Source organism: Prenolepis imparis, unplaced genomic scaffold (assembly GCF_030444845.1).
Source record: "Prenolepis imparis isolate NDT839.2.m4 unplaced genomic scaffold, iyPreImpa1.0 SCAF_4, whole genome shotgun sequence".
Classification (NCBI taxonomy): Eukaryota; Metazoa; Arthropoda; class Insecta; order Hymenoptera; family Formicidae; genus Prenolepis; species Prenolepis imparis.
Genome location: NW_028141162.1, coordinates 4,611,144 through 4,634,056, shown reverse-complemented (window position 1 = coordinate 4,634,056; position 22,913 = coordinate 4,611,144). Strand labels below are relative to the sequence as shown.

Here is a 22,913-nt window from a genome sequence, read left to right as displayed (position 1 = left end):
GCTTTTTGTCCTAACAAAAGTAATGCAAAAAACCATCTAAAGATTAAACATGAAGAAGTTTATCGCAATATTACTTCATCAGAAAATTCAACAGGAGATTGGCAGTCACAATTTGATACAATTGAAAACACTCATATGAATTGCAAAATTTGTAAAACAACTATCAGTATACAGATGACTCAAAGATTAACACAACACTTAGCCACCTTACACAAAATAACAGAGGAAGAACACAACTTGATAACTAAATATTTGATAAAAATAAATTGGCAAACACGAAAGTGCACAATATGTAAAATGATTGTAGAAAACAGTAATTTGTCTTTCTTCTTAAATCATTTAAAGAACGGGCATTACGAGACTGATGAACCTTTAGACTTCAGAGTAACAAAATGAAAGAAAAAACGGTAAATTTTTTTGTTCATTTCTTATTAATTACTTTACATATGTCTTTACGTATAATGAATAAAATTGAGTATAATGTATTAAACTATTCAAATATTTAGCATGTGTTTATAATAAATATAATAAATGTTCAAATCAAATATGTATAATTTAAATTTTATAAGTATCATAAGTATCCAAAATTTACTAAACTAACACTATATTAAAATAAATATTTAAAATTGCTATCTATTTATTAGTTGTATAGTCGGTAATTTATGACAATTTGTGACAATTCGTAATTCTTGTAAATATTATAAATATATATGAAGACTAAATAATGCAACAAGTACCTTTGTATTTAGATAAAATTCGGATATTAAATTTTTGAGAATATATTGAATTTTCAAATTTTCGTAAAGCCTTGAATAATAAAAGTATTATTGATAATAAAATTGTATGTACATTATTAAATTAAAACTTTATTATTTATATTATTAATTCTGTAATTGTTATTTTTTATTCTGTGCAGATCATTCAAAAATGCTGATAACGTTGCTACAGCAATCAGTTGCAGTAAAAAACTGCAATACAAAAGATTTTAATCTTGATAATTTAAATAATTTCAAAGAAGAAAAAGACTCAAGCGCGGATTTCTGATGACAAATCATTTGTTTTTGCCATGTTTATGTGTACCCTTAAGCAGTTTTACTCGCAATTTTCTTTATTATTATAATCTATAATATATAAATATTATTATATATTAAATTATTATTATTTGTATAATTATTAATTGTTATTAATAATATTATGTACTGATTGTAATTAAAATGATAATAAAAATGTTTTAAATTTTATAAATAAAATAATATTATCAAAGTTAACTGTAATAATATATATATTTACTTTTACATTCCAACACACATATTTTATTATAACTTTCAATTAATTTATTTCGCATTTTCCTTCTTATCAACTTGATTATTTAAATTAATTTGTTTAACAGAATTAATTTTTCTAATTCAAAAATGCTCCGCAAAGATTGCAATTACTAATATTATGCAATTACTAATATGCAATTACTAATATTGTAATATTTGCAATTGCGTAACTTTTTTCTATAATCTTGCTCTAATATATAGATATAAATAACCAAACAGTTCACGTTAAAAAATATGTGTAAGGGGATTTAGACTCTATATCAATATTTACATTTAAACATTTAACATTAAACAAAGAATAATATGTATTTCCGCGCGACCTTCCTCTCTTTCTTCTATAATCTTCGTATATTTTTACTTAAAATAATTCTTCTTTTGTATTCAGTCGTACACTATCTGTAATACGTAGCGAATATCATGTCAGAGTCACGGAATAACTGGCAGTGGGCATGGGAATACTTCACAGATACAGACGATAATAAGCGTGTAAAATGCCATATTTGTGCTTCACATATTATTGCTTTTTGTCCTAACAAAAGTAATGCAAGGAACCATCTAAAGACTAAACATGAAGAAGTTTATCGCAATATTACTTCATCAGAAAATTCAACAGGAGATTGGCAGTCACAATTTGATACAATTGAAAACACTCATATGAATTGCAAACTTTGTAAAAAAACTTACAGTATAATCACGAATCAAAATTTGACAGTACACTTATTCAACGCACACAATATAACCGAGAAAGAACACAACTTGATAACTAAATATTTTATAAAAATAAATTGGCAAACACGAAAGTGCACAATATGTAAAATGATTGTAGAAAACAGTAATTTGTCTTTCTTCTTAAATCATTTAAAGAACGGGCATTACGAGACTGATGAACCTTTAGACCTCAGAGTAACAAAATGAAAGAAAAAACGGTAAATTTTTTTGTTCATTTCTTATTAATTACTTTACATATGTCTTTACGTATAATGAATAAAATTGAGTATAATGTATTAAACTATTCAAATATTTAGCATGTGTTTATAATAAATATAATAAATGTTCAAATCAAATATGTATAATTTAAATTTTATAAGTATCATAAGTATCCGAGTCAAATTTACTAAACTAACACTATATTAAAATAAATATTTAAAATTGCTATCTATTTATTAGTTGTATAGTCGGTAATTTATGACAATTTGTGACAATTCGTAATTCTTGTAAATATTATAAATATATATGAAGACTAAATAATGCAACAAGTACCTTTGTATTTAGATAAAATTCGGATATTAAATTTTTGAGAATATATTGAATTTTCAAATTTTCGTAAAGCCTTGAATAATAAAAGTATTATTGATAATAAAATTGTATGTACATTATTAAATTAAAACTTTATTATTGATTAATTCTGTAATTGTTATTTTTTATTCTGTGCAGATCATTCAGAAATGCTGATAACGTTGCTACAGCAATCAGTTGCAGTAAAAAACTGCAATACAAAAGATTTTAATCTTGATAATTTAAATAATTTCAAAGAAGAAAAAGACTCAAGCGCGGATTTCTGATGACAAATCATTTGTTTTTGCCATGTTTATGTGTACCCTTAAGCAGTTTTACTCGCAATTTTCTTTATTATTATAATCTATAATATATAAATATTATTATATATTAAATTATTATTATTTGTATAATTATTAATTGTTATTAATAATATTATGTACTGATTGTAATTAAAATGATAATAAAAATGTTTTAAATTTTATAAATAAAATAATATTATCAAAGTTAACTGTAATAATATATATATATTTACTTTTACATTCCAACACACATATTTTATTATAACTTTCAATTAATTTATTTCGCATTTTCCTTCTTATCAACTTGATTATTTAAATTAATTCGTTTAACAGGATTTTGTTAATTCAAAGGTGCTCTGCCAAGATTGCAGTTACTATTCACGCTTATTGTAATATTTGCGATTGTGTAATTCTTTCTATAATCTTTTTTTTAATCTGTTATAGATAAATAATCAAACCGTTAAAGTTAAGAGATGTTAAGCAGATGTATATCAATATTTACATTTAAATAAAGAATTATATGTATTTCCGCGACCTTTCCCTCTTTCTTTTATATTTTTCGTATATTTTATCTTGAAATAATTCTTCTATTGTATTTAGTTGTACACGATCTGTGATACGTAGCGAATATCATGTCACGATCACAGTCTACATGGTAATGGGAATACTTCAAATCACAAGGCAATGAGCGTGTAATATGCAAAATTTGTAATGTATATATTGCACTTTCTAGTAGGAACAAAAATAATGCAAAGGGACACCTGAGACTTTAACATGAAGATGTTTATCGAAATATTACTTCATCAGAAAACTCAATAGGAGATTGGCAGTCACAATTTGAGACAATTGAAGAAACTCATATAATATGCAAAATTTGTCAAAAAACTATCAATATATTCATGTCAATTCCGATCAATATCATTCGACGCTTAAATGTACACAATATAGCAAAGAAAGAACACAACTTTGGTGACTAATTATTTTAAGAAAATTAATTGGCAAACACGAAAGTGCATAATATGTAACAAGAGTGTACAAAACAGTGATTTTTCCTTTTTTTTTTTAAACATTTAAAGTTTAAAGTATCACGAGACTGATAAACCTTTAGACTTCAGAATAACAAAATAGAAAAAGCTATAAATATTATTTTTATCTTTTTGAATTAATTATAAATGCTTTTACATACAATGAGTAAAATTGTGTAAAATATATTAAACTATTCAAATATTTAGCATGTGTTTATCACAAATATTATAAATATTCAAATCAAATGTGTATATTTTGAATTTTATAAATATTATATATATACTACGCAAAATAATTAGGGGGAGCACTTTAAAACTAACAAAATTTGATGATTTTTAAGAAGCCATATCTCGGCTTAGAGAAGTCGTAGAACAATGTTTCTGGGCGCATTTTAACGGGTGAAGCCTCAACTTTAAAGTGGGTAATATAGCATTATTCGTCTCACATCGAACTGTTTTTCGTGTAAGGCTTGAAATTAGATGGCGAAAAAACTCTGAAAATTTCTTGACTTTGTAGTTGTCCATGGAAAAAGCAGGGATGGAACCATAAATGCCACCACATTGGCTTTGAAGTAGGAACCCTCCCCTTTAAAATGCCGCAAGAAACATTGCTCTATCATGTCTAGGAGCCGAGTTATCGCATTTCAAAGTTACCCCTGCATTTTGCAAGATTTTTAGCAATACCGCCGACATTCGCGTTATCCAATGTGCACCACGGGGAGGTTGCTCGGTTGGATTTTGCACATCATGTGTATGGTGTAAGTGTACGTCAAGTGTTAAGTGTGTGCGTGATGCGTGTGTGTGTGTGTGTGTGTGTCAGCAGAGATAAGGACCCCACGGTTTGTTACTCCCGCGGTAGTTAACGGCTCCAAACCCTCTGCTGTGTGTGTGTGTGTGGGTATGGGTGTGTGTGTGGGTGGAGGGTATGGGTGTGTGTGTGTGTGGGTGCATGGGGATGTGTATGTGGGGATGTGTGTGGAGTCGTTAACTACTGCGAGAGTGACGAACCGTGGGATCTTTATCTCTGCTGACACACCCACACCCACACATACCCCCCCCCCCATACACACGCATCACGCACACACTTAACATTGACGTACACATACACCATACACATGATGTGCAAAATCCAACCGAGCAACCTCCCCATGGTGCACATTGGATAACGCGAATGTCGGCGGTATTGCTAAAAATCTTGCAAAATGCGGGGGTAACTTTGAAATGCGATAACTCGGCTCCTAGACATGATAGAGCAATGTTTCTTGCGGCATTTTAAAGGGGAGGGAGGTTCCTACTTCAAAGCCAATGTGGTGGCATTTATGGTTCCATCCCTGCTTTTTCCATGGACAACTACAAAATCAAGAAATTTTCAGAGTTTTTTCGCCATCTGATTTTAAGCCTCACACGAAAAACAGTTCGATGAGACGAATAATGCTATATTACCCACTTTAAAGTTGAGGCTTCACCCGTTAAAATGCGCCCAGAAACATTGTTCTACGACTTCTCTAAGCCGAGATATGGCTTCTTAAAAATCATCAAATTTTGCTAGTTTTAAAGCGCTCCCCTAATTGTTTTGCGTAGTGTATATAAAAGTCAGAGTCAAATTTACTTACTTAGCTAATACTATATTAAAATATGAAAATTCAAATTTGCCATCACTTTATTAGTCTTAAAACGCTTAACGTGAGTCGATGAAAGAGCATTGCGATACTCGAATAATTAATTATTCCAAAAAGAAGTGTCGATAGTAATGACGAAAAACTATTTTAATGTACTTTACCATGTTACAGCTGTGACATGTGACGTATTGGAGAAGTTTAATTCCATTCATTCAGAAAATTAAACATATCGTTAGAATTTTCAGTCTTCTAAAAGAAGTTGCAGATTAAGATTGACAAGAATTTTATAAATGAAATATTGAATTAGACAACCTAAATAAATAGCCATTGAGAATCAGTAATATTTTTTAATTATTTTTTCAATCTTACTTATTTTTAATAATCCTAATTTCTATTTAATTTTAATTATTTTTAAAGCTTTTTTTAGATTGATAAAAATACAAATTAACGCCAAAACTGTATAAAAATTATATAAAAATTTTTAAGATTACTAAATTCGAAATTTATTTCAAAATTGGCACAACAACATGACGAATAAAATAAAGAGATCATAGAAAGTAGATAATTTAATACAATTTTTCTGTAGTATATAAGTATAATAAATCTAATAATTAATTATAAAAATTTTATTAATCTTGAGCTTGTAACAAATTCTATTTAGAGGCAAAAGGTTTAAGAATATATTTAATTTAAAGCGGAAAATAACACTTTTTTCTAATACCACTGTTTTTTAGCACAGTTATGACATTAAAATAACTTTTTTTATAACTTTAATCTATTTTTTTTAAATTATGACCTAATAATGAAAAATTTTTCTAAAATAAAAGAATTACAAAGAATAATTACTTTTTTCTTCTTCGTCGCGAACAGAGTATTATTATATTCTTTCGTCTTACATAAAAATGACAAATACATAGATACTTATAAGCAGATTGCATCGCGCCACGTTCCACTCTTTAAATCGCGCGTAACAGAATTTAGTTCTCACGGTTGCCTTTTTGAGTCCGCTGACCGGAAAAACTCACCGTCGCAGGGCATATAACATCGGCGGGGCTTTACGAGCCGCACCGCCCCTCGAGATTCTTCACGGAAAGACATCGTTCGGGGACGAGGTTCATCGTTTGGGCGCTCGTGCGAAGGACGTGCGTCGTTACTCTTCATCTGCGAAATGACCTTTAATAGCGATGATGGTGAAATATCACCGTGGAATTTCTTTGGCGCGATGGTGGTACACGAAGGGGTGGCCGCGCCAACCCTGTCGGCGCTATTATTTCGTCGGGCTTGACAAACGATTACGCGGGCACCACTTTCGCGAGAACTAAGAAAACACTCTCGCTAAATCATAAGGAGGCCATTACCGGAGGCGCGGACGCCGCATATAATACACGGGCATTTGGACGAGGGGTTTGCTGATCCTTTCGTTTTTCGCGGCGTCCTCTCTTTCCCCCTACCTCCCCGTTCCCGTCGCGATTTATCAAGTTCCAAAGAAGATTCCTTCGTGTTTATCTTCCGTCTAATGTCTCCTCTTCTTCCGCGCGGCGGAACACTTTCGGTTGATGAATTTTGAAGGGAAAGAAAAAAAAAAACAGTTTCGAGGCGATGCACTCGTAGTCTTCGTTCTCACCCAGTCAGACATAATCTGACATAAAAATTGTATAATAAAAACTGAACGCCGGACTAACGATTCTCGACGCAAGCAGGATTGCTCGATACTCTCGACGAAGATTTAAAATATCCCAAGAACACGATCTTGCAAGAAATATATCCTCGCATTAAAATATTTAATTGTCCAATATACATGAAATTCACATACGCGTCGAAAAGCTAAGATTTCCGAGCGGGAGGGGAAGGATCACGCCTCGAGTTACCGGGGTTTTCGGTGTGTGCCCAGGTTATACGGGGGTTTAACACGATCTACCGATAATGACGGGGTCGTGGCCTCGTATCCACTCGCTTAGCTCGATGCTCGCGCCGAGTCACGCAATGGCGTGTCACGCAAAAGTACGAGGATAGCGTGCCGGTCGCACGACACACAACACGGCCAACGCGCCAATTGTCACGGCACGTTGGCGGGGGATCCTTAATTATTGTCTTCTCGCAGGAGAAGAAGGAAGACCCGGCCCTTCTCGTTACGACGCTATTTCCCTCTCGCGTGTCGTGTGCGTCGTCCGAGAAATAAAACGAGAAAAACAGAAGAGAAAGAGCGAAAGAAAAAGAAAAAATCCACAGACCACGTCGTGCATTTCGATGCTGATCATTCGCGCAGATAATCGACCGGCCGCCCACATTTTCACCCATTCGGCCATGACCATTCTTTATATGCCACTCGGGATGTTATTATTACGGCACGCTCCAAGCTCTTTCGCGGCAGTTTCCTCAATCTCCCCTTGATAACGTTTTACGCGCGTACAGTTTACGTTATATACGTTATATATATATATACGTAATTCCCTATTCGTGAGTGTATTAGGAGTTGTTCAACCGTCAATGGTAATGCACGCAATTGCAGGATGATTGTCGGTAATCGTATGGACGTAGCGTGAGCGGATTAAATCCCGCGTTCCCTCATAAACTTCAGTTAACTTTAGCTTAATGAGTGCACGGTGCTTGTGGAAAAAAGTATCGCGCGTACAGAGATTAGTTATACATTTATTAATATTAAACATATCGGATTTGTCAATCGGGGACGATTTGTGGGAAATTTATTTGACGAAGTCGAATCTTTTGAAATCGGTCACTTATTCTTCGAACGATTGTAACACGTCGTGCATAACGTGCACTTTGCCGGTGCCTGTTCACCTGTTCACCGGATGACTGCATCGGATCTGACACTGACACTGACTGTTCCCATCGAAGGGGAGGCGAGCCCAATGCGAGGCCTTCTATAATCGGCCAGAATTGCTTTCCACTTAGCTCGGTGTATTGGCAAGGCAAATACAAACGAGACGTTTAACGCTCGAGTTAGTCTGCCGACGTGTGATTTAGCCTTCCGGTGAACCGAAGTATGCACGAGATAGCGACGTGTACAATGTGGGAAACCATGTGTAATTCTCGGGAATCTCCGATAGAAAATTACACCGATTATAGATTTAAAAAGATGAACCTGCAATACTCTCGCTGCAATAATTGATAAATCTGCAAATTTTGATTAAAATTCGATTATTGAAAATAATCGTTCGTTTCGCAAACGCGCGGTGGATAAAAAAAAATTTTAAAAAAGCTGTCTGTTCTCGAACGCTTCCTTCCTCTTCGGAAGAAAGCGAAAGTGAGGAAAGACACATCGCGACAGACAACAAACGTCGTGACAGTAGTAAGTTTCGGCGGTCGTCCGAATATAAAACAAAGATCACTTTGCGATCACTTTGGACATATATGCCTTAAACGAAATGAGCTATAAAAACGTCGTAAAAGCGACCGTGAAGTTAAACCGCAAGCTCGCCCTTTTGCCGATGCCGACTGCATATTTTTTTCTGATATTCCACATTTTTCTTTTGCCGCTTGCAACTAATGTGCAACGCGTGTAAATGCGCACCGGAAGTACTGGTTAAACGGAACACCAAAATTAGATTACTTGGAGAGACCGCAGAAAAATTTTATCTTTTTACATTATTTTCAGAAATAATGTATTTGACATTAAATAAAAAATATCAAAAAAAAAACTTTTATTATCTATTTACTTTTGAAATTTAATTTATTAAAGATGTTTCTAATTCTCAATATATAAGTATCAATAATTCTGAACTCCGTAATCAAATTTGACAGAAAATCTCTGACTGCTCGAAAACTTATAATTTTATCAATTTTAATATTTAATCGATAATCTCGTTTGTATCGCGATATACTCTTTCATTTTATAAGTGCGAGGGTGTCACGAACTTAAATCGTAATAACGAGAGATAAAAGAGATAGAAGAGATAAAAGTTTGAGAGGAGAGCGGGGAGTATTGCGAAATTTATGAGCCATCGCTCCGCAGGTCACTGCAGACGATATTTCGTATTCCCGGCATGCTTTTAACGAACTTCCTTCTCCTTATAAGCGCGTCGTTAATAGACCCAGCAGCTACTAAAAGCGGTCCATGAATACGAATCTTTGGATAGAGACGAAAGACCAGGATAGGACAACGTGTTTTACGAGCTAAAATATATTATGCGCGGGTATGATAGACGTAAAAGAGACACACTCTCTGGGGAGAAAAGTAAAAATATATGGTAAAATATATTTCATCCTGACTAAATCCAGAAGAATGGCGTATGTCGTTGTACGCGAAGATGTAAGAAGAAGAAGAAGAGGAAAAAAAGAAATCTTCGTCCAGCTAAAATGCCGCGCTCGTAAACCGCGGAGGAAAGCGCCATTACATATGACAACCGCAAACGTACATTTCCGTTTACATTGTAACAGAATAACTTTCGCATTTAAGGGGCCATACAGTCTGACGTAACTAAATTTAACGTCGAAATGATGCATATATAATGGTCTCTTTCAAATTCAAAATGTTATTAAAAAATTGAGCTCATTCTTTATTTTTATTCATCGACATCTTGTCTGAATAGTTTTAAAATTAGAAAAATTAAAGAGAATAAAAAATAATCATTGATCGAAATATATATCGCAGAAGGAAACAATTGCATATAAAATATCTTGAAACAAGATGTGTAGAATTATTAATTATATACGTATAGAATAAGATAATTAAATTGCGGCTTTGCTTTTTAAAATAAAAATTTACTTCCGAGTGGATTTTTTCTCATCAGCACAAAAATGATCGCTTCTACCGGATATTGCTCAAGAACGTATTTATGGTCGGGAACATGCTCGACTAACAGTCGGTCCGTAAAACCCTATTATCCTTTTACGATTATTTCATCGAACAATAAGAGTATTCTATTGTCGAGGCACATCGTTGTTCGCCAAATTGCGAGCGGATACGGGAACGATACAGTTTTGTCACCATTGAAGACATCGGGGACCACCCCTTGTGACATGTTCGAACATCCGTCGATATCCGCCATCCATTTCCAGTATTCTTTCATCGCGACACGCACACAATGCCGATGCCTTCCGGAAGAATATTCGCGAAAGAGACGTGCGAGGATATAATCTTCCTCTGTACAGGTGTTTTGATATATTTATTTCACACGTGAAAACATGTTGGAATTATATTTAGATTGAGGCAAATTATTTTTGCTTTAACTTAATAAACGATGCACAATTTTTTATTGACTCGCAAAAATTTTGTTAAGCACTGATATATGATATATGAAAAAAATCGATCAAAATATTCACGAGAACATTGCGAATCACGTGATAATGCGACTAAAATTGTCGAAGCATGAGCTCATCTGCGATTCTGCTTAGCTTACGGAATCGTCGGGTAAGACAGGATGTCACGAGCCAATTTAATGGCTCGTCACGTATCTTGACGGTTGCAAAGGGACGATTTAGCGACCAGAGCGCGTTTCGTATTTATAAACAGATACAATGTGTGTGTATATGTGTGTACTTTGTTACAAGCAAAATCGATCGTCGATTTATCTTGACCTAGAACGGCATAGTGATTGAAGATCACGAATCAATCTTCGTTTCACCATTCAAATTGACGGATCGATGAGTCACGTTTCACTCCTCGCTCTTCTCGAAAATTATATTTCACCGCAATTACCGGAAATTATATTACACACGTTGCTTACACATTCTCAATCTCTCCAAGTTGATTGCACGCGGAAAAATCAACCTTGCGCGAATATTCGTCAAATGAATAAAGCACTTATTTGTGAAAAATAATCGTCAAATCGTGAAACTTTTGAATCGACAGAAACGTCTGTTACGATAAATCTCACAGGGTTTGCGGCACTGGGAAGTCACTTGAAAAAGTCGGTCACGTATGATCAAACACTTCACACTCGTTCCTCGCTGTTTGTGTCAAAGATATCAAAAGAAAAGTACTGAGAATTCTAGAGACAAACAAGTACCAAGAGAGAGAGATCGAATCGGTGTACGTATGACCGCGCTTGCATAGCAGAATCGTTTGATTTAGTTCTTGCGTTGCTGAGAGAGAAAAAAAAGTTTGGCTTAATGGCGTCATCTTAACTCTCGAGCGACGATCGTGAAAAGTACTTGACACGGGAATATGAAACAAAGATATAGGGATAGTCGGGTCCATATACGTGCCAAAGGCGTAAGATAGAGGGTGGGACCACATATAGAGAGACAGAGAGAGAGAGAGAGAGAGATGGAAAAGGTCAAGAGCTACTTTAGACGCGCATGTTCAGTATAATGGGGTTCTTTTGACAAAAAACAGTCGATGGAACAGAGGCTGCATGTGTAAGGCTCTCGAGGGGTGTCGGATCTATACGTATGCTTTCTCGTGAGATGCCCTGCAGCGACGATAAAGCTTTATTATTAGTCGTTATCTCACGGTTGAACGGAGCTATGCAAGAATAGCCAAAGAGAGTGAGACATGATATACTGTTAGTGCGCGGCTTGCGATCTACATATTTTTCATTTACATCTTTAGGGTGCTCAATGAGTTCATTATGAGGATACTTGATTCATTTTAATTGATATCAGATATCGGATTTTTTCAATTTCCTGTATCTTAAACTGTTAAATCAATTTATCAATTTATTCATCTCGAAAATAAATCTACTTTCTCTGCTTTTTTATAAATAATTATTAATTTTAGGAAACTATTTTTCTTTTATATACTTATACAAACCGATTTGACATATAAACAAATAACAAAAGGACAAATTATAGATTTCTGATGAGAAAAATTAAATAGGCTACACTAACGTGGATATTAATTTCATATCAGGTCTGATAAAAAAGTGTGAAATAGGGATATATATAAGATTTATATAGGTATATAGAATTTATCAGAAGACCTTACATCGATTTTGATATTTCCTTCGTAATCTTGCATAATATTTTTAAGTAATCAATTGGCAAAACCTTACCACGATGCTTCTCTCCTCTTTTTTTCTGTCCTTTTTTTAACACGCAACATGCCTTTTCGGCGCGTAGTTGGTCGAATCTGCGTATAAATATACATACATTCATCCGCGGATTAATGAATATTGATGTGCTGGGTATGCGCGTTTCGCGGAAACTAAAAATAACCGCGTATACCGGAATGTGCTCTCTATCCGCCAAAGAATCGCCACGTGGCCGACACAGTGCGAGGCAGAAACGCGATCAGCGAGGGGGTACAACATCGCCGTGTATACATACACTTTTATCTCTCAGGGGTGGCGCTTCACGCTTTTTACGTCGTCGTTGCAACCTTTAAAATTGCACGTTGCGCGACACGGAAAGCGCAGATTTATTTTCCGCCACCGCACCGCCATCCTGCTTGGTGAACTCCTTCGTCGGTTATGCTATGTACTCGGCGACCACATGCAAACGCCGCATTTTCCCCGCGACTCGGCTATCAACTATTCTCTCTCTCTCCTTTCCTTTTCCCTTTTTTTCTCGATAAAAACTCGGCGATACTGGAAACAGATATTATTTCCCGGGCGAGGATCGCTTAAAACGCGGGCGAATATTATTTCTCGATTCAAGATTTACCGCTGTTAGCGCATCGATGTCGTGGAACATGTTTTTGTAATCACTCAACGACGATCTTAATATATGTAGAATTGTATGACAGAAGTATTTTAAATTCGCAGCGCAAACAAAGGATTATTTCTACTTTTAATTCTTCGAGTCTTTTATATTCGTATGATAAAATATATACAAGTTCCGGTCGAAGTTATTCAATGATCCTCTGCCGATTTTATTCAAATATTTCTTTTACCTTATCGAGTCGAGTCGCCGGAAAAGGTTACGAAATCGTCGCATCTGCGTCTATATATCTGCGTCTATTATTGAGTCTCATCGAAGGAAATTTCGATGCGTGCGGTCACTTTGAACGAAACACGTCGCCTGACACCGCGTGACATCCGGCGACAGAAAGGACGGACCTCACCCACCTCCTATTATCATGTACGTAACGTTTGAAAAGGAAAAAGGAAGGGGAGAAGGACGAGGAAAAGGAAACAGCTTTCTGCGTACAATCACTATCCCGACGCGTCTTATTCCACGGATCTTACCTACCTACCTACCCGTTGAATAAAGAGCCATTACGTCGCGCGGAGTCGTGGAAGAGTCCCCCTTTGCCATTTCTTTCACTTTATGGCCTTCGTCGGTCGCTGTCTCCTTTCCTTTCTCTTTTTCTCTTTCTCTCTTTCGACGTACTTTTCTCGCGGAGGTGGTTTTCGAGAGAACGATTGCGTTTTTTTTACGAAAGCGCATACACACGTTGCCTGCCCACACGCGGTCTGTCATCACTTCCCGTTGTCGTCTATTACGGGTGGCCACCACGATCGCTGAATATGAATTTCACTTGCTTTCGGAGTGCCCGGACTTGCAGGATGATTCATGAGAGACGCGTCGAAAAAATACCCCTTGAGTCACGAAATAGGTACGCGTGAATTACAGGTATTCGCAGAAGAATAAATGGTTCTTAAGATACGCGTCACGCATGACAATTTGCGTTGAATACTAAGGGGAAAGAATTGCGAGGAGAAGAATCGTTTCATGATTTCATGATGATTTTAAAGAGAACTGAGGTTAAAATATCATTACACGTTTTATCCATGTGATTTTTAATCGAAGGTTAATATTATAATCAGCGAGTTGACACAGAAAATCATAATAGCATGTAATTAAATTCTCTCTCTCTCTCTCTCTCTCTCTCTCTCTCTCTCTCTCTCTCTCTCTCTCTCTCGATTTCAATATCCATTAAAATCACGTGTATCACGCAGACGCTTCTCGTTGTATCAACATTTCGTTTACTTTCTGCGTGTCAACCCTATCCGGAGCGCGTGTATTTTCATAAAAGCGCTGTCCATCATCGTTAACAACGTGGCAGCCAATATCACGACGGCTATTGTAGTCTCGTTTAAGCAATTGTTTATTAACTTATTCTAACCATCACGCGCTATGATCCGGGTCACCCCTCTTTTCTACACATTCAATTCCGCGGGACGCTTCTCTTCCTTGGAAGGCGAGATTTTAATGAAACAGGGACGTTGAACCGGATCAACGTCAATTATCGGTACTTAGGACATTAAGTTTTCTACGAATTTATTACGAGAAAAATTTAAAGTGACTTGGTTGACGGAAACGGATCTAATTTAGAAAAGCCAATTTCCATCACGTTTATTAAAATTGAAGGTAGATCTCAATTATAAATACGGGATTACGGGGGTTATCACTGGACGTAAACTGATGTCTATATTTACGTTTAAATTAGATTTACGATTTACATAACTATCTGTGCAATTTTGCATCGATAAATATTTATAATACAACCTATGTCACGCATTCTTCAATCAAATTAATCAAATAATTTGTATTAATAATTATAAATTTTTCTCATTAATAACATAAAACGAATCGGCAAATAAAGTTGATAATTAGTTGATACTATTTCAATTATCAACTGTTGTTTTTAAATATCGTTAACGAAAGACGATGAAAAAAACACAGATGTGAAGTATTGCGGCACAATATGCAAAAAAACACAAAGTAAAAGATTGACGGTATAACTCTCTCTCCATACTTTCGAATTACACTCTCCATTGTCGTTTCATTTCATTCACGAGTGACGACTAGGTCGTTTTCCGCGTAATTGAAAAGTGATTAACGGCCAATTGTTTTTCTGACAAGTCGACGGGCATGTCACCCGCCGTTGTCGCTCTGTCAATCTGATTACAATGTAACTGTCGATCAACCGATTTCCCTCATTAATCGTATCCCAACGGTCTGTGCACGTGCGATGCGGGAGGTATGATAATCGAAGGACTGACCTGCCTCCATAATGGCATCGAACCGTAAACGTTTAACGGGAAAGGTTCCCAACCCATTGCCATAGGTATTGTCCGAGCGTGTTCCCAAAGCCGTTCAAATTATTGGATAGTGAATAATTATTTAAAAAAACCAGATCACACTGGACATTTCTGCATAAAACATTCACTCACACGCTTTCTTCATTTGTTAATCGTATGTTTAACATGCAATAAAATAATACTAAAAAAAATATTTACATATAACATATATGTATATAAATATATGTATATATGTATATGTGTATAAAATTGTTTCAAATTTTAATTTGTGCTTTTCCGATAGATCGAATAACTACTGTCTTCAGCAGAGAGTAAACTGAAAATGTATTGAAAGTTATATATATGTATATATATGTATACAGCTATACAGTATTGAATAATCAATGCAAACATATATCCGAAAAAAATAATAGAATACCCGCGCTCTGCATATTGAACTTATTTCAACAGTTTATTGATTCGTTGACGAGTAATCGAGCACGCTGTCTGCTCTCAATATGTGACAATGGGATGCATATAAATAATAGTAATATTGTAGAGAGAATATTTTGTCCCGCATACAAATGCCGAATACGCAAAATAAAAAAAAAAATATTTTCTTTGTTTCAATCACATATTTATATTACACACTATTATGATATTAAAATATTACCCTTAATATTTGGTGTGTCTCTCTTTTCTCTCTCTCTTTCTCAAAATATTTTTCACATTTTTAATTCTTTTGGATAACGTATTAATATATTAATATATAATATAAAATAAATAAATGAATATATATATTATATACATATATATTAATTTATATATGTCTATCCATTTAGATCTTTATTACTCACATATCTGTGCATCTCTATTGCTCGCAGAAGCTATTCAGTCACCGTCATGGCCGTTTCGAGTTCTAATCCCAGTTACTATAACGGGGGATGGGAGGAAGAGGAGGAAGTCAATCAACTGCTAATTAGTAGCTGGTGGACGGGCATAACCTTATCGGCCGCCGAAATGCTCGCGATGCGCTCTCGGCCCTTCATCCGGGATGCAGATAGAAGCCACGTGGCGCACGTGCCAGCAATTAATAATTGATTCAAACAGGAAGTTCCGCCGATTGGGCACGTCCGACCGTGACAGCTTCCTTCGCTCTTTATCGGATAATCTACGCTACCTACTTTGCGGAATTCCTCGCTTATGACGATCTTTATGTAAATTGAATCTGACAAGAGACTATCATCTGCTATATCGAATCATCCTTTTTCATTTTAATAATATAAGAGAACTATATTACGCAAAAGCGAATTAATTATACATTAGGAAAACATTTTTTTTATAATATAACATTTTAATAATCAATCATTAAAATTTTATATCTATATGCTGCAAGAATTTCAACAAGCTTGAACATTTTTTTGCCTTAGAATCATATTTAGCAAAACTGAATTTTATATATTAGCTATGTAAATATCGACGCGGAACAAATACATAGAGAATATATAGAATACATGCCACATATCATAAATGCACCATTTATGTAAATTTGTGATTCTCGTTGAATAATACATTATATATGTTATAACATCGAGAAATCTCCTCGACGAGAGGTGGACTTTGCGTCCGTCAATCGGTCGGTGATTTCTTGTTATTTTCAGTGAGCAATAATGGGTACGGAAAGACGCATTTCGACGCGGCGCAACTTTTGGAATGCATCCCCATAAAGTAACAATGATTTACGTCTCTCCGAGAAGACGAATTTCCCGCCCCCGTAGAAAATGAGCGGCCCGACAGAAATGTCCCGTAATAAACGTCCCGCGTTAAACGCGACCACGGTTCGCTTATATAACGTTCGCATGAATTATCCGTGTATCACCTTACCAAGGCGCAAGTCAGCTACCAGCGTGCACACGTCGACCATTACTGCGCCACCAGTAAAGCGTTGTTTACGAGCGGCGATCAAGTTCTGTTAACATCCGCCGTAATTGATCGTACGTAAAAACTAAAAACGACGAGGGTACACGCGGATCCTTCTTGTGCTCGCCGTCTAAATAGTTTATAGGCCCCGGTCGAGATATCAAAGAACCTTCTCCTTGCTTCAAGAAAGGGCTGGATTCATCCTCGTGCTGGACCAGAGGACAAAATTTTCGATCGATTCACCCGAGATAATTTTTAGCGACCTTAACAATCTTGCCACGTGTCTCGGGGATAAAAATCGCCCGATCTCGCCCGTCATGTCGCGGGGGTTTATTAGCGAGATTGGAGAGTCCTCGGGAAATTGCGGCATCATTAGAGCGCAGCCTCCAATCTGCTGGTAAACGGCAACGTCTCGTAGTGCAGCATACTGATCGAGGTTAAAGATCTCGGGAGAGCGATTATAACGGGAACGAAATAATAATGGCAATAATAATAGAGAGGCGAATCCGACGACTAGGAACGCGGCCGGAAGAAAGACGACGCTGACAAAGCATAATCGGGAGTTATATAGAATTTAATGAATCCCTTCGCGAAGACGTGCGCGACGTCTCCGCAAAATCCGCGGAACAAGTCTGCGACAATACTCGCATTGTTGAAGATCGATGCAATAAACCGATATTGGAGCTCTGCGATTGTCACTGAAGATATTCTTCACTTATGGAAACGCGTATATATATCGACGATTTGTCATATTTCTTTTCCCAATAGCGACAAGGATGCCGTTGTTGCCATTGTTCAGCCTTGAACCGGAGTATTTAATACTTCTCAAAAGAGTATAAATCTGAAATAAATTGTTATATAGAAGAAATATCATATATATATGTGTATATGATCTTCTTTCCTCGCAAAGCTGATGTAGCTTCGCACTCGAGCATAACGCGACGCCTCTGATTTATCGCTTTGGCACCTCGGGCAAACTACGTCTACGAACGATTATGGTAATTACGGTTGTTACCAGGTAATTCGATGATAGAGGGACCCGGAGCCAAACGTTCCTGCTATATCTGATGTTCAGCGAAAGTCTCTCTCTCGTTCGCGCATCGAGCGCTCGCTTCGCGCGATAACTCGTTCGTGGAGCACGAAAAACCGGATGTAGCGAATCGGCGCGCCGAAGAGAGAGAGGAGAGATTTATCGCCCGGTTCTTAAGATATGGAAGGCGGAGAAATTTATTTATGGAGTGTGTATGAGAACGAAATCAATATCGGGGAAATATAACCGGCGCGCCTGAGATAGCTCGTGTGTATGTAACGCTTCAAATTTTTCATCACCGACTCCGGAAAATGTCGAACAGTTGATAAAGGCGCTCGTGATTGGGATAATGTATACGTAACGCCGATTATTCATAAGAGCTCATTAGATGTGTCTGGTGACGCGATTTCTTGGAAAAATTATGTCGAATTTGATAATATATACTATATACGATGAAATTTATAACACTTATTCGTACAAAAGTTTAGATCGAATCCGATACAAATACGAATTGATATAAAAAATTTTGTAACAGCTTCTTCAATAAATTAGTTTAGAAATCTGTTAAACGCGTATTATTATATCCATTTCAAGTCATTTGTGTATGAATTAAAAAATAGAATAAATATATCAATTCCCAATAACGATTTCATGCTTCAAAAGATTAGCACTGTTATTGTACAAAAAGGATTATGGAGAGTGATTCACACATACATATTCGTACATGTTTGGAATAAAAATTGCATGCCTCAAAAAATTAGTTTGTTATGTAAAAAGGTTATTGAAAGTAACTCACGTGTATATGTATTACGAGATCCTATATTTGAATAGAGTTCATTGGAAAGCCGCCTTTAAAATGCTACGTATTTTGATATTATTGTTTATATAAAAAATAACGTTTAAATTATTATTGCGAATTTTTTATTAAAACTTATTTTTGATCAAAACTATATTTTTTTTACATGCGTGTGTAACGTGTGTGTATGTAAAAATTTTATACAGACCTCAGTTACCTATATCAGATCATATATATGTATATACACATCTTTAAAATTATATATACGATAATAAGAAAGAAGTGGCAATTCAACATTAATATGCTATTTGTCATCACTTCTTCTTTTCTTTCTCTCGTAATCTTATTCCATTATCAATTCGACGGTTTGTTGTGACAACGTAATGGTATCATCCCTCTCGCAGTAGTACGATAATTTTTTGCCCCGAATGTCCGTTCACCCTCTTTCAAATTCACGTCCCAGCAAGTTTGCAGCTTTGACCTCTCAAAGATTCTTACGACTTCTTTTGAGCTGTTCAATGCGCGAAAGGGTGAACTTCGGGGACGGAACTTGCGAAAGTCGAACTGATCGAGTACAGTGCCGTCTTTCCAACAAATTCTCGACGACCTTATCGAAAATTCTGTATGTTGGAAAAGGACGAGACGTATCGTAACAGAAGATTCGACTGCCACCCCCTCCCTCACAAACGACCCAGCAGTTTTGCAAGTCTTACATTGTGCCATTCTTGAAACATGGCATGCTCTAAAACTCTTCAGGCGTTTTTTTTTTTTTTTTCGCTGTTAAATTATATCGCGTCGAGAAAGTTTACGTAAATGAGTAATTATTAAAACTTTTGAATAATTAATTAAATCAATTGCACATTGCATGATTAAGTATCGAATTAAACATATATACTGTATTTTTCGACGAAATGTTATTGTTTATCGTCTTTAATATTAATAATCTTATATTATTATTTAATTTTAAATCACACACATGATTCTTTGGATAAAAAAATATTCTCATATAAATGTTTTTTTTATACAAAATTGTTTAATATTCCACGTAATTTAATTGATATTATATATAGCTGAGAATGAAATTAATTGATTGCTTAACGATCATTAGGCAAATATTACGATTACAATGGAGTATGACCAGTAACAGTATAATTTTCATCGATTTTATCGTGAAAAATATTCATTGTGTACGAGAGAGAGAGAGAGAGCAAATACTAGGCAACTGTCCCTCGACTGAAAGATTGGACAGCCACAATGAAATAGTCGATTATCGAGATGGGTCACCATAAACTAGGACGCGTGTTACCGAGTGCGAGCCAAAAGCCAGCGATAAAATAGCCGCATGAAGGCTCGTCGCTCTCTTTTCAGCTTCTCTCTCCGGCTCGATTTATCCGTCTACTTCTCTCCGTTCGGTTACCCTTCTGGATGCTGCGCGATCGACCAGTGACCAATATCGGTCGGTTAGGATGTAATAAACCCTCGGGCGTCGCAGATCATCCCTCTCCCGCAATCCCGTTATTGAGGCAATATTATGTGACACGACGTACACGCGTGCGTCCCGTAAAATAGCACGCAATGCGCGCGATGTGCAAGTCTGTACGCGAAAACGGCCGACGTAATTCACTGCATGACCAAAGAGTAGAAGCAACGTCATGGCCAGACTGCATAACGCTTCACGTACCGTGACCGATTTAATCGCGTAAAGCGAATTCCCGTTACGACTGCAACGACAACCAATGTAAAGCCCCTTTGGTTTATCCATAACATTGACGTCTTCATAAAAATAATTATTTATTTGCTGAGAAGACGATTGCATATGTTGTACCTATCATTTTGTTATGATATGATCTGCTTAATTTTTCACGAAGATGTATCATTTTATTCTAATTGATACGAAAGTTTTCAAGATTCTTAAATTTGTCATCAGTTTTTTTCTCATCTCATTTTGTATTTACATACTAGAATATTTTGCATTAAATATAGATGTTAAATAAATATGTTCATGACTTGAATAAATATTAGCACATATACATTGGAAATGCAATGGAAACTTTAATAAAGAACGGAGTAGTATAATGAAAACTGTCTGAGTTATATTGAAATATATATATATCAATTAAGTATGAATAATAATTCTTGTGATGCAAATTTAATGAAATGATATCTGGCATATTAGCATATTGCGTATAAAATTGATTTTTGATTTCAATTTAAATTCGGAGAAATATGAAAATAATTCAGCTACTTGATATATATCTTACCTTGAAATTCTCGTGTCGTTTTCAATTTCTGTTCAAAATTAGGGTTTGAGATGTCAAGAACTTATCATATGTAATTTATTTAAAATCAGAATATATAATTTGAATAAAAGTTTTTCAATAAACAAATGTTCGAGCGAGTTAATCAGGATGAAGAAACTCTCAGCACTATCACTTCTTCAGAATTTCAAAGGAATCTTCACTTCATTGTCATTTATTACAAGATTAAATCAAGTCGTGCAAGTCACTTTCTTTTAGACAACTCATTCGAGGCATATATATCCGTACAATTCAACTCCTGTGCAGTTTCGCAGAACTTTCGCACTTTAGCAGAACTTCAAATTGAGCGTCGCGCAATTCTTCAAGGCCATAGCTCGTGTCATGCGTTGACAGTTGTCGAAACACCGTTTTATTTTAACAGCAGGAATTATACTGTATTTTTTAATTATTTTTTAAACAGAAACTAGACAAAAAATTAATGAAAATTTCAATGATTCAAAATTATCATACATTAAACACATTTGAAGCTACAAAGTTTAATAGTTCAAGTGACACGAAATTGATAAAAAAATTGTTATAAACAGAATTGGTATCTCTAAACATTTCAAAACGGATTCTCCGTGCCAGACAACTTGGTTTCACCAGTACCTCCAAGTGGATCTTGCCGCGACTAAGGGATGCAGTAAAGGGTACAGTTCGGATCTGACGCTACGATGGGTTATTCTGGTTTGCTTATGCGAAACTCCCGAACCTGGAAGCCAGAGTGCTTCGATGGCATCTTCCGAAGTGCCGTGCGATGGAGTCGAGGAAGAGATCTCACGTGTTCGCCTGTCAATATAGCGTTGGAATGGTGCACTTTACGCGTACGCTGTTTACTCAATATCAGATTACCTTAAAAGATGCACATAGCTCTACGCGAGATGCCTCTTTCCATCTCTGCGTAAATCGTTTAAGTATCACAAATGTTCGATGCATCAAAATCGTCGGTGCACTGATGTTCGTGATGCTAAACTTTCCGTATTAATCGGATACACTGTTGACAAAATTGCTTGTTCCTGTGAAATTTATTTATTTTTTAAAAATAATTTCTGAACACGACTGTAATGTACTTTTATAAAAGAGTGTCGCGTACAACGATAGCAAAGTCGATCATCGTTTACACGTGGCAACTCCTCGAGAGGAATGATTCGAGGGGAACGATTTTGATCGCGCGAATCGTTGTGGAAAGGAGCGTACGTATAATAGATGAAAGATCGCGATCTCTCGAAAAGAACTCGACGAGGAAAACTCGCCAAGGCCGAAGTGCGAATCGCGGAGTCCAGGGACTCGACTGACGGCACGAGCGGGCCACGGCAGGGTCGTCGGGACGGAGGGTGCAAAAGGGGTGTCGTTGAGGAGGGAGGAGATAGGGGGGTGCAATGCCACCCCAAGATAGAGGGAGAGAAAGAGGGAAGCTGTGTGGAAACGAGGGCGAGGGTGGATGTCGGACGCGCC

General features: G+C 36.0%; 1 protein-coding gene across 8 annotated transcripts in view; it reads right to left on the bottom strand.

Moving 5' to 3' along the window:
- The window catches only part of Ten-m (teneurin transmembrane protein Ten-m), an 856,961-nt gene that overhangs the window by 506,052 nt on the left and 327,996 nt on the right, over positions 1–22,913 (bottom strand). The window contains exon 1 of one of the 8 annotated variants that reach the window (XM_083036708.1): positions 21,423–22,730. The exons of the other annotated variants lie outside the window; for them this stretch is intronic. The gene's annotated coding sequence lies outside the window, so the exon portion shown is untranslated. Of the gene's footprint in view, positions 1–21,422; positions 22,731–22,913 lie in introns of those variants that run through there. 8 annotated transcript variants of the gene reach the window in all.